Below are 19,451 nucleotides of genomic sequence, written 5' to 3' on the forward strand. Positions count from 1 at the left end.
AAAGCAGAGAGGTAGCCCAAAGGGGAGCAAAGTGACAGGGGTCCAGGAAAGTTGAGTCCAGAAAGACTGCTTGGACAAGGAGACCTCAGAGCTGGTTTTGCTGCAGAGATCAGGAGTTCCTCAGGCAGCAAAAGCCGAACGGCATTCCAGGTGGAGGGACCAGCAGGAGCAAAGGTGATCCTGGAGGTGAATGGCAGTCCTGCTGTTCTTCACAAGGAGCAGCCAAAGGAAGCTGAAGGCATCTGCAGTAGACTCGGAGCTGGGGGAAGAACCCACCCAGCCTCTGTCCTCAGGACCAGCTGAATTCATGCCCGGAATGTTAGCATTTCTCCTTGGCTGGGGTTGCCCTCCGTCAAAGCATTTCAGGGCTGCCCACCCACACCTCTTGGGGTTCTACCTGCCCCCCTTTCCTTAGAAAATATCTGCCCCTCCCCAAGCCCCTGCAGCATGGAGGAAGGAGGATGAGTGTGATGAAGAGACACCTCTCACCACCTCATGTGGTTTTAGACTAATCGCTTAACCTCTCTGAGCTCGGGTTTCTGGAGCCTGGCCAGCCTTCCTCCAGGGGCGGAGTGTGAAAGCACGTTGACAGCAGTAAAGAACCACACAGATGTTCACTGCCCAGGCCCCAGCACCGTGAAACCCCTCGCCTACTGGGTGGGGGCCAGGAGTCCGCCGCACTGTATAGGGTAAGGAAGGGACCAGGCTCGGCTTTAACTGCAACGGCTAAAGGGAAGGTCCTCCAAGGTCCCGCCTCCTGGGTGCGTCACGTGGCCTGGGTTGGCCAATCAGAAGCGCCACTCTCAGGGTTGGCCCTCGAGAGTCACAGAGTTTAGAAATAGTTTAGAATAGTTAAGACATTATGGAAAGCACCAAACCCCCACAAACAGCTCCTGGGGCCTGACCTGGGCTGCATTCTCCGCTGCGTTCTTGGCCACCAGTCTCCTCGGGTTGCTGTTTTCTGGGCCTGTCCTCCAGCCTTCGGGTTGATTGTGCAATCCCACCTCCCCGCCACCTCATCTAAGTACGGAATTCATTTTCTACATCAATTAGCGGGAGTTCATTTCTGCGGCGGGCAACCATGAGAACCTTGCCCGGTACGGACCATACTGATGATTCTCCCGGCGATTGTAGGGGATCCCAGTGCAACACGGGATCAGCATAGGTGAGTTCCTCTACCTCCTCTTTTCCAGATTTAAAAAAGGGAGGGAGGGAGGGAGGATGGATGGAGGAGATACTGGCTCGTTCCGTATCAGAACACCTTGTCCAGGTATTTTCTTCCAGAAGTGACCACCTCTCTGTAGTGGGTTCCAGGTCCTCTTTAGCTCAGAGACACACCCCATTTTAGGATCCTCAAAGGCAGGGACTGTGTCTTTGCCCTTTCATTTAACAGGCATTCCTGGAGTGTCCACAGTGTGCCAGGCTCTGGACCGGGTGCTGAAGACACAGAGAAGCATATGATGTCATTCTGGTCCTTAGAGAAGCTACAGTTGGAGAGACAGACATGGAAATAAACAGGAAGCATAGGATAATGTCATTCTGGAGACCAGGACCAGGTTCAACAGTGACAGAGGGCCCCCGAGAAGTTTGCAGTCCACCCTAACCAAGGAGTCTGACAGGACAGGAGGGCCCACTTGAGCAGGGTCCTAAAAGATGAGTGCGCCTGGCAAGATAAGGCCACAGGGCATCTGAGGTGTGCAAAGGGGTGCCCTGGGCAGGGGTGAGGGTGGAGACGGACCAGGGCTGGATGGAGAAGGGCCTGGCAGGCCACGCTGGGCCTTGGGGTCACTCAACAAGTGATGCTGACGGTGGAGAGGTGAAGATGCCCAGGAACAGAAGCAGGCGGGAGGGGTGAAAGGGTGAACAGGAAGAGAATGTGTGCTGTCCCACGTGGCCCTGGGCTGGCATCTTGGAGGAAGGGCCACCGCGCCTTCACTGTCTCTGCGTCCCCAAGCACCAAATCATCAGCTGGTCCACTGGTACTCTCAAAGGAAAGGGAGGAGGGAAGGAAGGAAGGAGGGAATCCAAATACGCTGTTTTAAACCTGTCCAGCCTATTAAGTCACCTGGGCTTGGATTGTATTCTGCATCTGTCCCCTGCCCCCACTGGGGAGCTCTGCGCTTCTGCTTCCTTCCCAGGAACGGATGCTGTGGGACTCACTAGACCTGGGTCTTAGCCCACCTGCCTGAGCTTCAGTTTCTTCGGCTGTACTCGGGCAAGAGAGCCCGCAGGCTCCCTGAACGCCTCCCCAGGATGCCGTTCAGGTGGAAGGAGAAAACACACGCATGCGAGTGCTTCATAAACTGTGAAAACAAAACAACACTTACATACAAGTCCCTCCCCCCCACGAGGGTCGGTTATTATTTTTAAGGCCCATAAACACCTGTCCTCTGGGTGTCCTCCATAACAGCGTCCCTTTTCCCGCCTCACAACGAAGCACCGTCTCCTAGTCCCCTTCTATTCCCAGCCGTGAGCTGCTGAAAAGCTGTTTGTTGCTTCCTGTCTGTGTCCCCAGCCTGCTGGCCCTCTCCCGGGGACAGTTCCTGCCACCATAAACCAAACATGTGCGCTCCGGAGTTTGGTTTGCGGGCCCCTGGAGCCTGGCACAGCTGTGGCAGCTCAACTCAGCCCTTGGAAGAATGAGGCCCGAAGGCGAGCAAGGTGGACTGGGGCCACCCATCTGCGGAGTCGAGGGCCCCAGGAAACCCCCAGGGGCACGGCTTCCCTGGGCCCTACCTTGGAAGCTCAGTCCTCCCCAGCGTGGCCTGCGGAGCGTGGCTCTTTCCTTCACATTCCTGCCCTGCTCCCTGCTCCCTGCTCCCCCTCTCCCATCATTTATTTATAAGGTGTTCATAGCAAAATGAATGACAAAAAGTTAGAAGCTAATTAAAGCTGGCACAGATTGGCACACGGGGGCATGAATTATGCATCGGTGCAGAATGGCGCGTGGTGACAAGGACTGGTACCAAGTGCCCTGGGCACTGGCAGGAGGTGGATACAGAACCCCCAGCTCCAACGGGCTCCCCCACCCCACCCTGCCCCGCCGAGGGGCCCTCCATCTGGGCCCTCTGTCTTTCTCTGGGAGCAACTGGAGCCTTGTCAGCGACCACCTCCCCAAAGGCAATTTCTCTCTGCACAGCCCAGCGTGTCCTGGCTGTGAGAGGCATCAACACTGTAGAGGCTAGACTCATCCCACAAAAGCACATCCCTGGTTCTCCAAGCACGAGCCTACCACAGCCCCTGCACAAAATGGGCAGGGCAGGGCAGGGCTGGGCTGGCCTTCCAGAGGGGTGGGGCGAGGTGATGGGAAAGCCCCGAGATCCAACCAGCTAATCACTGACATGAGCACATCAGAGTTGAAGACACCTTTCAAGACCATGTGGTCTACACAACACGATTCCTTCAGGTGGAGAACTTGAGGCCCAGAGAGGGCGAGGCTCTTGACACAGCTACACAGCAAATGCTAAAGAATAATAATAACAGCAATCATCTTGCTAGCATTTATTTAAGGCTGATTTTGTGCCAGACACTGTTCTAAGCATGTTGCACGGGTTATCTCGTTCGATCTTCCCATGAAGGTGATGCTGTCATGATTCACTCTGACATATGAAGAAACTGAGGAAGCACAGAAGGTGAAAGCAGCTTGCCCAAGGCCACTGGAGCAAAGCCTGAATTAAACTAATCCTACCGGCTAGTGCAGCAGTTCTCAGCCCCAGTTATACTTCAGACATTCATGGGAGGTAGGGTGGGGGTGTTAAAAGAGAGGCCGAGATTCAGGTTTGATTGGTCTGGACTGACATCTAGACACTCTCCTCTTGAAAGTTCCCTGTGTGATTCTAATGCACAAAGGAACACCACTTGTCTGGGGCCAGGGGCCGGGGTTGGATTTTGATCCCAAAAGTCATGGATGTGAGTTCTTGCTCTGTTACTACTGACTGTGAGTTCGAGTATATGGCTCAACCTTCTGCGGCCTCAGTGTCCTCATCCGTAAAATGGGTTTAGTAGTATCTTGGGCTCCAGAGTTAAGCTGTTTGGGTTTATTTGGAATCCTGGCTCTGCCTCTTAGGCAGCTTATCTAACTTCCCTTTGCCTCAGTTTGCTCATCTGTAAAATGGGGACAGGAATTGCAAGGTTTGAGTCAGTGGCTGAAAATAAAATGGTACCCCAGAGCCATGGCCATTGGCTGTCCTGGGAATGGGGAACCTTGCCCCTCCTGGCTCACAGAGCTGTGGCCAGGGTCAAATGAGGATGCGGATGCGAACAGAGGCTGTGCGCAATGTGGGGTGTGGTGAGAGGCTGTCAGTCAGAAAGGCCGCCCTCCTGGTTACCCGTCCTGGGCCCCGATTTTCCTTTTGTTTGCACACAGGGGACAGGAATACATTATCATCGCAAACATCTCAGACCACATAGACAAACCACCGTGCTCAGTTTGGTGTGTATCCTTCCAAGAAATGTTCTATGCACATATGGAAATATATAGTTTTTAGCTGGGGGCAGGGGTGGAAGAGAGAGAGACATCTATCATGGCACACTCCTGTACTTTTGAATTTTGAACCATATGAATGGCTCAAATATAAAACTAAATATAAAGGGTATGCTTCGGGCACAAGGAAAGTGGTCCCAGATGGAAGCTTGAGTATTCAGGAAGGAAAGAAGAGCAATAGAAAGGGAAATATGGGTAAATACAAATGAATCTTGGTTGTATAAAACAATAAAACTAATGTCTAAAATATATAGAGAGAATTAAAATACACGACACAATAGCACATGAGTCAGGAAGGGGGTAAATGGAGTTAGAATGTTCTAAGATCCTTGCATTGTCCAGGAAGTGGGTAAAAATGGGAACGTATGGGACACATTAAGAAATCAAGGATGCCCGGTCTATCTCTAGGCTAACCTAGAAGAATGGTAGATGGTTGTACAGCCAATAGAAGGGAAAATGGAACAATAAAGTTGTGTGTGTGTGTGTGTGTGTGTGTGTGTGTATTTAAAGAATTATTTGTTGTTTATAAATTGAGTCATACTTCACATATTGTTCTATAACATGACTTTTTCTGTGAAAATATGTCCTGGAGCTCTTTCCACACTGGTACCCAGAGGGTCTGGCTCCTCTCTTTAATCTGCCAGCCTGCTTTCCACAGAATCATGGTGACAACAGGGCATGGAAACTGAGTGTTGGGCCCTTCCAAGCATGGGGTGCTGTGTGACTGCACAGGACCCACGTCCACAGAGCCAGCCCAGACCGTGACAATGGTGCAGAGAGAAGTCGGTTCCTGGGGATGTGTCTGCAGCCCAGACTGGGGAGCCATAGGCGAGCCCTGCTCTGTCCGGGCTCTGAGCCCCTGCCTAGCCCCATTCGTCACACACCAGAAAACCTAATGTCCAGGAAAGAGAGAGGCAGCCTGTGATCAGCTCCCAACTCAGGACCCACTGCAGTCAAGCCACCTCAGAAAAGATCTTGTTCCCATACTGGTGACAGTCTTCAGGGATGGGGGGTCCCATGTGGGATAGACTGCAAGTCACTTCCTGCTAGACACAAGCCTTCTTCAGGTCATCGCTGGGAATCACATAGAGAGAAAGTTATTCCATTGTCCGTTCTGGGGTAGTCTGCGCAAGCATGCACAGAAGGTTGTCTCTGTGCCGTTATGTCTTTTAAGAGTTCATAATCCCTCTTCCTTGAACCAGAAGGGATCAGACTTTGTCTTAACCTCTAGCCAGCAACTCTGGCTGGCTGTATTTAATAGCATGGTTGTTGCTGGATTTATTTTTATAGTTATCTTTCATTTATCGCAACTAGCACTGTTTTTCTTTTCATTTATGGTGGTGATAACTTTTTAAAAGTAAATAGACAAGTTGAAAAGTGAGGGATTAAAATCGAAATTGCATTAATGATAGCATAGTTGGCACACAGGCCAGAATTAGTCAGTGTGGCAAACGAGTGGCTGAAATTGGAGGTCCTGACCTGAAGAATGACGTGGAAGCGTCGGTGTAGCATATAGAGCGCCCAGCCCTCTCACCCTAAGAAATGAGGCACAACATCTCTTTCGGGCTTCACCCCAACCTTGCTCCCCCGCAAAGTCTCTGTCTCAGCCAGCAAAATACACAGATACACAGAGGTTGGTACAAAGATGTTCGGTGCAGCGCTCTTTATAACGGGGACAGGGGGAAACCTACATGTCCTTCAGTAGGGGATGGGTCAAACAGGCGGCTCCTCGACTCATCTGTCCTATGGGCCATTCTGCTCTTTGGACCTCCCTCTCCCCTTGCCTAGGTTACACTGTCCTCTCCTCTGCCACTGCTCGCTGTCCTCCCCTGCTCTCTGCTAAAAGCCATTCTTCAAGTCCCACCATCTCCTGGAAGCCTTCCCACCACCTCCCAGATCCCCAGGTCCTCCACCAACCCTCAGAATCCTTCTTCTCTGGATGACTCCCCACACCTGTACATAGTATGGAATCCTCAGCGATCTTTTGGTATTCTGTCTGTCTTGTTTCCATTCAAATCATAAGCTCCCAGAGAGCAGGGACTGAGGTGTAGCTGACGGAGCTCCAGACAGAGGTTGGAAGACTCTGGCTTCAGCCCTGACTCTGCCACTCTCTGCCTGAGTGACCTTGAACAAAGCATTTCTCCCCCTGAGCCTCTATCTCCTCATCTAACCACGAAGACTAAGTTCAAGGTCACAGGATCCCTCCTGCTCTGAGAATCTCAGGTCATTTCACCTTTTCCTGTATTTTCGTATGGAAGTGGTAAAAAGTCAGATTTTGTATCTTAAGAGGGTTGCGTTCAGGATCTCATTTAATCCTCACAACTCCACAAGAGTGGTACTATTGTTGTCCCCATCTCACTGATAAGAAAATGGAGGTGCAGGAAAGCTGTATCGATGAAGTTAAACTAGGTTATAGGGTGGCATCCACGAGCCTTGAATTCTCAGTGGCAATAACCGTTTACTTCTTGCTTAAATATAATGCCGTGCCCGTGGGTGGCCCTCCTCCAAAGGGCGCTTGGGGACCCAGAACACTTCCATCTTACAATTATACTATCTGAACAGCCGTCCCCATGGCCACACACAGTTCACTGTGACAGGGCAGGGAAGGGGACGGAAAGGATCTACAGGCTCTCCTCCGCTTTGGTCTGGAGTGACACACACCACTGCTCCCATTTCTTTGGCCAGAACTAGTTCATCCCATGGCTCCACTCTAACTACCAGGGAGGCTGGTTTATGGAGCGGTGAGCACCAAGAATCTGCCGACGGAAGCTAAGGAACTTGACCAAGGCCACACCGGAAGTGAGAGAGGCAAGGATCTGAACCCAGATCGTGAGACTTTAGAACCTCTGTTTCATCACGTTTCTATATGGTCTCTGAAGAGGTACCAGGTCCACAGGGGACGGGTAATAGAGGTTGGTGATGGAGTGATGGGTTGGCGTTACATGGTAAGAAAGACTGGGAAGAAATGGCAGCCAGACAGAATAACATCAGGCAGCCACTGTCCACGGGAACAATCCTAATAGTTTCCATCTGTTGAGCACCTGCCACAGGCCATAAAATGTTCCATCTGATTCTTCCAATATCCTGGAAATAAAACCCACTTCCACTCTACAGATGAGGCAAGTAAGGCACAAAGAAGAGGTTGAGCAAACTGCCCAAGGTCAAGCATATGGGAAGTATCCAGATAGATGCCCGCCCTCCCCCAAGTCCCTCTGGAGGTTCTCACCCAGGGGTCGTCAGAAGGCTGGTGAGGGAGGACCCGGTTGAGGTGTGAGTTCCTGGTCTGGGTCCTGCCAACCCTTCATTGCCAAAGCCCTGGCAGAGGCGGCCTGGGGCAAAAAGGGAGCTGTTTTTCCCCCCAGGGCATCCTGAAAACTATGGAGACCACCATCACCCAGGGACAGACCAATTCCCAATTCCCGGAGGCTTGGCTTTCTGAGGGAGTCCAGATCGGCAGTGCGGGGCGCCACCTAGAGGGCGAGCGCCGCACGGCACCTCTCGCCCTTCCGGGGGCCTTACCCTCCAGCCCAGCCCAGCCCAGCTGTTGAAGGGAAACTAGCTCCTCTTACAGACCTGGACGAAAATGTCCAGTTTCCTTATCCCCAGCCATCCTAGGTTTCTCTCCCTAGACTTGCTTCTACCACAAATATTAACTGATAGGCCAGGTGCCCTTATGGACACATTTTGGGACTGAGAGTCTAGATTTTTGGATTCAGTATCTACTCAGCCACTAGCTGGCTGTGTGACCCTGGGCAAGGCACTACCCCTCTCTGGGCTTCAGCTACCTCCCTTGTAAAATGCAGGTTACAACTAGAGGTAACGCAGTGGGGCCTGGAGCGCAGGCCCAAGTTTGAATCCCAGCCTTGCCACTTCCTTGCTGTGTGACCCTTTGGGGAAGCTAATTATAACTTCTGTGTGTCCCCAGTTAATTCATCTGCAACACACGGGGCATAATCCCTGGCCCATTTATTGGTTGAAAGGTAAAGAAAGATCTTGAAAGTCCTCTATAAACTGACTAGTGTTGTTCAGACACGTTATTCCCAACGCCACCTGACCAAATTCGTTCACTTATTCATTAATTGAGCACACCACTGGGCAAAGGGCAGGGGATATGATGGTGAGCGCAAAGCGCAGCTTCTGCCGCCTTGCACACCTTGAGGGAACAGAGGAGAAAAGATGTAATGGCACCTTCCAGAGGGCGCCAGAGCCTTCTCCTTCTCCTGGCTTCATCTCCTTGTGGGGATGGTAATAACATCCTGTACAAGGCGCCCAGCACTGTGCCTACCCAGCACATCACAGACACCTGTCATGTGGTTTAGTCTTTTCAGCAAACTCTGAAAGGTAAAGTAGGCACCGTCATTCCCATCTTAGAGATGAGCAAACTGAGGCTCAGGGATTTACACTTTAAGTGGAGGAAGCTGGATTCCAATCAAGATCTGTTTGGCTCTCCGATGAGAATGCACCCTTGAATTATACCAGGAAAAGGTCATCATTCCTGAGTGCGTCCACTGTGTTGTGGGACCGGCACTTTATGTGTTTCATTTTACTTGATCCCTGCACCAGTCATGCTGGTTACTCTACGTCAACCTAATTTTACTGATGAGAAAACCGAGGCTCTGGGTGGACAGGGGAAAGCGGTCCTTCCCCTGCCATCCTGGTGGACACCTTGGGAGTTGAACAGATTATAGTAATCAGCTAATGCCTGAGCAGGTTCTGAAGATGCAAAGCTCTTATTGAGAGTGCTAAGTATGATGATTAAGTCGGAACATGGAATTAGCTGCGCAGGGTAAGTGGGTTGCAGCCATCAGGAGAGGATTAGTGACTTGCTGCCCGATTAAGCCGAAGGCAGGCTAGGAGTGAGAGAAACTGAGAGGCTTATGGCTCCACAGTGGGAGGAGGGGGTGAATGACACTGGGGCTGCAAGGCCCCGATCACACCCAGTGTTGAGGGACAGGGGCAGCATCCACAGAAAGCAGGCTGGGTCCCAGCATCCTTGCCTTTCTCCCATCCACCCATCCATCCATCCATCCAACAGATGCTTACCCACTGTCTGCTATGTCTCAGGCACTTTGGATACAGTCAAGAACGAGGTAAAGCTCTCATAAAGCTCCCTGCCTTAGTGGAGGGAGACAGACATTTAACAATAATCACATATCAAGAAATTGTCATTCATCTTTCTAAGCATAATAATGGTATTGTGGTTATATTTCACTAAAGAACCCTAATCATTCAGAGACACATATCAAAATATTTATAGATGAAATGATATGATGCCTCAAATTAATACAGGGAGGGAGGGAAGGAGTGAAGGTAAAAGTGAAAAAAGGTTGGCCCTGAGCTGGTGATTGGTGACTCTTGAAGCTGGGTGATAGGTACAAGCTGTTTTCTTTTGTACATGTTTATAATTTTCCATTGGGAAAAAAATGTTGAAAAAACACACAGGCAGGTGAATAATTATAACACGGGATGAGTGCCATGAAGGAAAAGCAATTGACATGGTGAGAAATTGTATTGAAAGGAGTCTCCACCGCTTGACTCATTAGGAACACAGACCGTCTGGGTTCAAAATCACCCAGATTTCAACTGGGGAGTCGGGAGAGATCATTTTTGACAGGGTGAGGTATTGGGGCATCCTTAAGCCTAGTGATCACCAAAGTAATGTTTTCTGTCTCTTCCCACCCTCACAGGCGGGCTGGCAGTGTCCTGGGGAGAGGCTCTAGCCTTTGGGTGTCAACCGCATCCTTCTGGCTGACCAGGGTCCTGGAGAGCACAAGACCAGCCCCAGGTACTCATCCTTGTAACGGAAGGAGCAGAGGTATGTTGCCGTTGCAAACCTGTAGACATCACTGCTCATGCCTGTGTCCTGTGTGTACATTGCTTGTCTGCCACGAGCACCACGATAGTAGAATAATCTCAGGGGAGTGGGGTAGGAGTTCCCATTTACAGATGAGAAAAAACAGGGCTCTAAGAGGTTAAAACAAAAAGACTGACCCAAAGTCAGCAGCGGAGCCAAAAATCAAAGCCTGTGTTCTTGTCAGGGTCCCTCCCATCCACCCCCTACTTGGAGACATAGCCAACATTTCCAGGTCACAGGAACTGGCAGGTGACAAGGCATTGAGAGCTGTCGTTTCCTGGAAATGTGCAGAACCAGGCAACCTTTGGCCTCTGAACATCAGGGAAAGCAGAGTTCAGGGATAAGTCGTCCCCCCCACCCCCCAGGCAGCTCCAGATCCGGCTCAATTTCCAGGTATTTGTGACAGGGAAGGCCCCAGCTCTGGATTAAGGGCATATGCACTGGATACAGGGACCAGCCTTGACCGTGCTGGTGTGAAGGGACCTCAGGCACTGGGAGGGACAAGAGCCCCTCCATTTAGGCCAGCAGTGTCCCACACCGGGCACTCTGGACTTCTCCGGAAAGCACAGACTGTAGCACTCCTCACAACAAAACTGGACTCCTGCCTGCTGAGAGAAGAGTAGCGGTGACAAGGGAACGTGATGTAGGCCAGCCTGTCCTCACTGGTGAGGGGCTTGCCCTCGGAACTCAGGCAGACCTGGGTTCAAGTCCTTGGGCAAGCCACTCAAACCCTCCCATCTCCAATTTCCTCGGGGTCCAGGGGTGGGGGAATGAGACAATGAAGGCAAAGCACTTAGCAGAGCATTCGGCCTTCAGTGGGTGCCAGCCACCATCGTCCTCCCCACTGGGCAATGCCACCTCCTCCTGCTCTCATTTAAGCCGGTGTTTCCCTAGAAGCAGACCCAAGACAAGGATTCAAGAACAGGTAGGTTATTGCAGATGATCCCAAGAAGCCCCAGGTGAAGAGCGAGCAAGTGAGGCAAGCAAAGGAAGGAGAACAAACAAACAAACAAAAAAAAAAGGTGTGCTACTGAGTAGGTTACCACTGTAGACAACTGGAGCTCCAGCCCACAGGGAATGCTGGGAAACAGGGTGGTAGAAGAGTAGTTCTCAAACTTTCCTGTGCATTGGACTCACCTGGAGGGCTTATTAACACACCAATTGCTGGGCCGCACCCCCCTAGAGTTTCTGATTCATTAGGTGTGGGGTGGGATCCGAAAATGTGCATTTCTAACAAATTCCCAAGTGATGTAGATTCCTACAGGTCTTGGGGACCACACCTAAGAGCCATTAGTGTAAAAGATGTCTCAGCATGGTCCTACCTGAGGGTTGATGGCCGCCATCTCTGTGTCCATATGTTTGAGAACTGCTTCCGAGGGCATTAACTCTCTGGAACCTCAGCTTACTCACTTGGCAACTCAAGCTCGCTGTCGCAGCCAGAAAGCCTTCTAAACCCACTGCTAGAGCCTACCCACCCCCACCCCAGGGAAGGGCCTGTAGCCTAGATGCAGGGTAGGGAAAGGAATAGCAGAGAAGCCTGCAAGGTAGTTTGGTGTCTGATTGATGGACTTCAATGGGAACTAAGGGTCAAGGATGCCTTTGTGTAGGGCCCTAGCAGTGTGTACATGTGATCATAGATTTCTGTAAAATTAGCAAGTATTTTGTTCTGATTTCTTTTAACATTCTACAAAGTATTCTTTTTGTACCTAATTTTATGATTTGCAATTTGTAATTCTTTTTCCTAAAGAGGCCCCCTAAGTTATCTAAGTTTCAGGGGCCGTAGAACCTGGGGTGGCCCCTGTAGTTAGGGTTAATATGAACACAGACTCGTTTGCTGAATTGAAAGGAGTGTCCACTGCTTGACTCAAGAAAACAGACTGGGGCGCCTGGGTGGCTCAGCCAGTTAGACATGTCTGCCTTCGGCTGGGGTCATGATCCCAGGGTCCTGGGATCAAGCTCCACGACAGGCTCTCCGCTCAGGGGGAGTCTGCTTCTCCCTCCCCCTGCCGCTCCCCCTGCTTGTACTCTCTCTCTCTGTCAAATAAATAAACAGAATCTTTAAGAAAAAAAGAAAACAGACCACCTGGGTTCAAGAACACCTAGATTCGATTCGCCTCTGCTACTCCCTAGCTGAGTTATTTTGGAAAAGTTGCCTAATCTTTCTAAGACCTCCGTTTACTCATTTACAAAATGAGAACAGCAATCATTTTTTTCCCTTCGGGATCAAATGAGGATCAAATGAAATAACCCCTAAAAAGAGCCAGGCCCACAGGAAATGTTCAATAAATATGAGTATCTTTTTTTTTATTATTGTTAGTCCTCAAGGTTTACTCTTATCATTTGCCTTGATGATCTTCTCTTTCCTCCAAGTCCAGGTAGGAGTGGAGGAACTAGAGACAGGAAAAATTCCCTCGGGATTGGCAGGTCGCCTCCCTAACCTGCTACCACACCAGCTCCCTTGCCCAACGGGCCCCGCCCCCTCACCTGGGCGTCCGGCTCGTTACCGGGCAACCACTGCCCGCCCCCGCATGAGGATTGGCTGGGCGGCCTGGCTCCCGGCAGGCCCCACGGCTCCCGGAAGCCGCTCTCGGCCATCTGTTTCGCGGCGGGTGGCAGCTATGGTTGGGGAGGCCAACGTGGGCCGCGAGGCCGCAGGGCTGGGAGCAGTTCCCGGCCGAACTGAGCGCGGCCGGACTGCATCGCCGCAAGTCAGCGGGTGGGACGGCCTCGTGGGGCTGAGGATCTGCCACCCCCCCCCCGCCTGGCGCTGTGAGTCTCTTGCCAGTCGGAGAGACCCGAGAAGTCGGGGCTGAGTCCGGGAGGCAGCTTGGAGCACCCGCGGCCCGGGCCCCTCAGCAGCAGCTCCTGCCACGCCACCCCGGCTCTGGGCCCCGAGGACCGGACACTCCTGGCCCTGGCCCACCAGCCTAGCCAACCTGGTTCAGCTCTGTGATCTGGGCAAATGACCCTCAGAAGCTTCTTTGCCTTCTTGGTACTGATAATATCAATAGTGATTAATACTCAATGACATTATTACTGATTGCTTATTTTTTACCCTTGATAAGCATTCTATCATAGACGCTTTCTGATCCTAAGAGATAGGTATTTATATTATGACCATTTTGCAGAGATGAGGAAGAAACAGGCTCGGGGAGGGATTTAATTTGCCTTAAGTCACACAGCTCCACAGGGCCAGATTTCCAGCCCCAGGTAGTGCAATCCAGAGCCCAAGATTTTTAACTTAAAAGCTTCTTGTGAGGATTGATGAGAGGATGTCAAGTCTTAGCCAAGTGCAGGCATCTGCTAAGTGCTCAGGCAAGGTTAGTGGGCAGATCATCAGATTCATAGTAACAAGTAATGACAGTTGTATCAGCATTGAAGAGTGACTGTGGCCAGAGCTTTGTCAGAGACATATTGCTTTGTCCACTTGGGACAGGGACCGTCTGGAAAATGAAACTGCCCTACTCCAGTTTCAAGTCCTTAAAAATGTTGAAGCCTCTGTGTCTTCCACTTCCTACTTACATTTCTCTCCACTTCTATTTTTACCCCTTCCTCTCCTTTTTACCAGTTACTGCTAGCTCCAGGGCTGAAGCCCTTTGCCTCTGAAAGTGGCCCCATTTGTGCCCTGAGTTTAAAGGGAACGATGAATAACTTCAGAAGTTCTCACTTTTATGGGCTAATATGAAAACAGCCACTAGAGGAGAGTTAATGGGGCCTCAAGTTAAAAGGGGGCCTTACCTAGCCCTTGACCTCCAAGTGGAACACTGTGGTTCTCAGGGCACACAGATGTCTGTCTTCTTAAATGTCCGAGACACTCATTGTGGAATCTAGGGACTCCTGCCTGGATGTCAGTTTACCTGCCTTGAAAATAATAAACTTGAATGACATTTGCCATATGCGAATGTCACCTGTATCTTTTTAATTTAATATTCTTTAACTCAGTTGCTTTACTTATATTTACTTTAAAAAACAAACTATACGGACACCTGGGTGGCTCAGTCATTAAGCGTCTGCCTTTGGCTCAGGTCATGATCCCAGGGTCCTGGGATCGAGCCCCGCATCGGGCTCCTTGCTCGGCGGGAAGTCTGCTTCTCCCTCTCCTGCTCCCCCTGCTTGTGTTCTCTTTCTCTCTCTCTCTGTCAAAATAAATGAATAAATCTTTAAAAATAAATAAATAAAAAGGAAACTATACGGGGCTCCTGGCTGGCTCAGTCAGTACAGCATGTCACTCTTGATCTTGGGGTCATGGGTGCAAGCCCCACTTTGGGTGTAGAGTTTACTTAAAAAATAAAAACAAGCAAAAAAGCAAACTATATTATCACTATTTAATAGAAAACCAGTATCCCCTGTCATAAATAGAAAAGGCAGGAAAGCATATAAGGAAGTACAAATAAAAACAAAACAATCCCAATTCTAGCAGGCAAGACCTTGAGCTGAGGGCAGATGTCATTTTGTTAAAAAGGGAGAATGGCGAGTTTTAGCGAGGCATTGAAGACTTTCAAGCACTAAACTGCAAGTGGCTCCTGCGGGTAATCAGGTTGAACGAATTGAAAAGGGAAGAGCCCCCAGAGGCTGAGATGCTGCCTCTTGACCCCTCCGACCTCCTAGCAGAGTATCAGTAGCTCACTTTCACCCTTGAAGACACAGTGGCCAGGACACTCTATTGAGTTTAAAAGTCACTATCATCCAGTCTTTGCTCTGATTCTCTTCGGGTCTGCGGGGCAGGTGGGGAGCAGGAGATATTCCACAATGAGGGCGCCGCGAGGCTGTCCCCTCATGCCCTCCCTTCTCTGCGTCTCGCCCCCTCAGGCACAGGGGAGGTGAAGCCGTTGAGCAGAATTTGGTGTGCACCCAAGTCTTCACCCACCTGCTCCGCCTTCCCAGGGCCGCAGGAGGCAAGGGGGAGGGGCCGCTCTTCCTGTCTTACCTTCTGGGGGTGGGAAGACTTAACTCACAGAGGCAAGCAACCCCACTTTGGATCAGGGTCCCTGCACTGCCAAAGGGTATCTGAACAGGAAGGGGACGTTGGGAAAGGGTTTTCTGTGGGGCAGAATGTGGACAGTGACACCTTCGGCAGCAGGCGAGGGAGAGTTAGGAGAACCCAAAGGGGGCCTCAACTCCTGGTGGAGAGTCGCTGGCTGCTACCTCTCACCAACTGACGTACGCCCTCTACCAGCTGAGGGTCTGCACCCTTCCAGGATGGAGGTGGGGGAGCACTGGGCAGGACCACTCTTCCTATAGTTGCCCCCTATACGAAAGTCTAGGCTTCTAGGGCCTCCTCCAGCCCCAGGTTGGAGCCCATGGCTTTTCTTGGTATCAGCTAGTTCCTGTGGCTTCGGGGCTGATGTATCACCAGCAGCGTGGAGCTCTGTCTTCCCCTGAAGCAGTAGAGATGTCCACTGTCTGCAAACCGCTTAGGAGGCCGGGAGGCAGCCACCGACCAGGGAGGACCCAGGGATCCCTGTCCCGTGTGTCACTAGGGGGGTGAGCAGTGGTGTGAGGAAGAGAAGAGAGCCCCTGAAATTTCAATAAACATCTCTGAGTCCTGACTACATTTCCAAATAAGGCAAGGCTTTGGATATTTAGGAAGACAGAGGAGAGGAAATAGGAGGCACAGAGAAAGAGGAAAGTAAGAGGTCTGTCTGGCTCAAAGGAAGTGGAATTTAACCTTTTTTTTTTTTTTTAAGATTTTATTTATTTGACAGAGAGAGACACAGCGAGAGAGGGAGAAGCAGGCCTCCCACGGAGCCGGGAGCCCAATGCGGGGACTCGATCCCAGGACCCCGGGATCATGACCTGAGCTGAAGGCAGACATGTAACGACTGAGCCACCCAGGTGCCCCGGAATTTAACCTTCTAATAATAAAAAGGAGCATGTGTGGGCCTGGTGCAAGAGTACCAATCGAGGCCCGTATACCATGTGTCTCCATATGTAAGTTAGAAGTCAAGTAGCAAACTTAAGTACGTTCTTCCTTCTGGAAGCTCAGGTCTGCATCTGGAATTCTCTGACTTCTTAGAGTTCTGCTGTGGAATGGGATGGTTCACCCCCACCTGTAGAGGGGTCTCCTGTGCACAGATTGGATGCCGAACCCGTATGTCCCAATGCAGCACTGCTTGCACACAGCCGTCCCCTGAGTCTAGAAGCACCTCGAGCCATCTGCCCGTGGGAGGACAGACCAGGAAAGAGCCCACCCGGCCGTGTTGGCAAGTTTAAGCGCATTTAGGCAAGGGACTTGGGAGTCCTGGGTACCCGGAGCATGGTTCGGAACGGGGAGGGGGGTGTGAGCTCCAGGCTACCAAGTCCCCTTGAACCTACAGCCTCCTGGCCCCCGTGGGATGGGTTACGAGTGGGCCTGCAGTTAGTTTGGCAGTAATAACAAGAGCTACTGTCTTGATACCTTCTGCAGTTTACAGGGCACCCCGGGCTGATCAGAACTTCGAGGTACGCAAGATTAGTTCCCCATTATACAGGTGAGAACACGGAGGCTGACAGGGGTTAGGGACATGCCGAGAGTCCCCTGATTGTAATCCCTGTCCCTGAGCTCTTCCCTATTTGAAGAATTCAGGTGGCTAGTCCTTACCCAACATGGCAGAAGCCGAACATCTTGAGCAGCAAAAAGCAAGGTAAAGGGACATTCCTGATGGCGTCACAAGAGGCCAACTGGTATGGCGTTAGCAGGCCTGGCGCATTTTGGCATTTGACCCCTCCTGTTCCCACAGAGCTCTGTGGGCAGAAGGTGAGCCACAGACAACTCTCTCCTGAAAGACAACTTAGATAAAGCAAGGCCAGACTTCTGCATTTTTAGTTCACAGAATGTTATGAGACAGTGCAGCCCCTTCAGTTTCTGTTGCAAAAAGCGTTGCTGTTTGGTAATGGCTCATTTCCCTTTTTGAGTCTCAGCAAAGACTCAGCAAAATTAAAAACAGTTAACACCACCTCAGCAACTAATGAGCCCAGAGAACAGGTAGGAAGTGTGACCTTGCCCTTGGCAGGAGGCGGCTCTGCACCCCCACGCTGCTGCTCCCCAATTACAGAACATGGGAGGGAGGGAGACCACAGGTCCTTCCGACTTGTCGACTCCAAGCTGTGGGCAGGACGCCTCGCGCATCAGGTCTCCCCCTTTCTCCCTCCTCCCTGCTGAATATTTATGGTGGAGGGAGCAGGTGGGAAAGAGGCAGCGAGGAGTAAAAGTCTTGGGATGCCAACCCCCAGGCAGAGAGCGTGAGTTTGGCTCTTAACGTGCACAGGCTCTGCCCTGGATCTGGGATCACTTTTAAAGAATGATGATTGAGTGTCAGCAGTGTGTTCACTTCTCTAGAGGCTTTCCAGTCCTGAGCCCTCAACTGGAACAGGAGCAGACGGAGGCCTTGCTCTCTCTCTCTCTGGGCCGGGTGTGAGCTCCTGAAGAGCCCTTATCCGTGGTCTCGCAGAGTGGCTCCTGAAGTGGGATTCCCGGACCGGCAACATCAGCACCACCTGGGGACTTGTTAAAAAATGCAAATTCTCATGGCCTACCCCAGACCCCAGGAATCAGGAACTCTGGGGGTGGGTACAGCAATCTGCATGTTGTTAAGTGATTCAGGTGAGTCTAGTGGGGGATGTCACCTTCAGGCCCTGGCGTCCTGGAGTCAGACAGACCTGCCTTGAATCTCAGCTCTGCCCCTTAGCAGCTGTGTGTCTGAGTCTTAGTTTTGGCACCTATAAAATGGGCATACTATGACTTCCTCAGGGTGAGCTGAACAGATTAAAATTATGCATCGACATGCTTGCTTATAGGGCTCCATGGGCAGTCACTCTTCTGTTTCTCTGGAAGTCAGATGAGACAGGGTAACCCCAGGGAGGCCTCCTTGGACATGCTTGCAGGCCACATGGCAGGCCCTTTCAGACGTGTGGCTTCTGACTCCTGCCTAAAGCCACCTCCAGCACCCTGTGATCCTGTGCCTGCTTCTCAGTACTGGACCAGGACTGACAATGTTGGTAGATGGCTTGATTTCCAGCTTCTCTAAAGGAAACTCTCCCACCTTTGAGGGCAGTGCACAGACCTCCTCGGGGGACCGTAGGTACTCTGTCAACTGCTTTCCCAGATAAGGAAACTGAGACAGACAGGTTAAGAAGCTTGTCCCCCGTCGGGATGCAAAACCGGGCAGGCCAGCTCCAGAGTCCCACCCTTCAGCACTGTGTGTCTACAGGGACATCATCTAAACAGAGCGGGCCACTGGCATCCTGGGGGTCTGAAGCCTTAGGACAGGGACTCCTCTGCTCACCTGACAGATGTATGTGGCCCCTCTGCCCGGGAGCACACGAACTTCTGCACAAGCTCTCAGGCTCCGTGAGCCTCTCACTGCACCCAGGGGCCTGAGCAACACCTGCATAAGGCTCTTGGAAGGACAGAAGTCCAGGGTCACTAGCATGCTCTGCCCTCATTACGCTCCACGGGGCGGGCCTGGGGCTGGAGCAGCAGGGGTGGGGCTGTGGGGGGAGACTGTGGCCATGGCGGGGAGGTTTCATGTCCTTCTGTCTGGAGGGTGAAGTGTGTGAGAAGTGGGCTGGGAACGTGCAGCTGTTTGCAGAAGAGCAGGACTGAGATGCTCCATCTCCTTGGGCCTCTGGGAACTCAGTCTGGAAGACTCTGCTGATCAGCACAGGCCGGGTGCCTGACTGTCTAGAGCCACCCAAGTGTCATCCCGCCAAGAGGCAGGGGTTGGACTTGGTGACCTCAAGACCCCTCCCAGCTCTAGGTGTGTTTAAGTCAAGGACAGGAGGTGTGGGCATCTGAGGACCTCACACTTCAGCCTGCTCAGTGTCCGGGAAGGTGGGCGCCACCCCTGGTTCCTTGGCACCCTGGAGAAGACTCACGCAAGGCATCTGCCATGTAAGGTGTAGGCAGCAAGGCTCCCTGCCTGGAACTACACGCTCCGCAAACCTGGCCCTTGGCTCGGTGCGCTTTACGTTCGGATGCCTATAAAGCCTGCTGCCCTGGTAACCAAGGGCCAGTGCCTGCATCAGACACCACAGTGGCACTGAGGGCAGGCTGGGTGGCTGCTATGCCTCACCCAGGAGAGGTCAGTCTGGCCACAGGAAGGCTGGATGTCCCACAGCGCACGCCGCCCACCC

The sequence above is a fragment of the Eumetopias jubatus genome, unplaced genomic scaffold, assembly GCF_037043125.1.
Source record: "Eumetopias jubatus isolate StellerSeaLion01/CBP00866 unplaced genomic scaffold, mEumJub1_p1.0 scaffold_17, whole genome shotgun sequence".
Taxonomy (NCBI): Eukaryota; Metazoa; Chordata; class Mammalia; order Carnivora; family Otariidae; genus Eumetopias; species Eumetopias jubatus.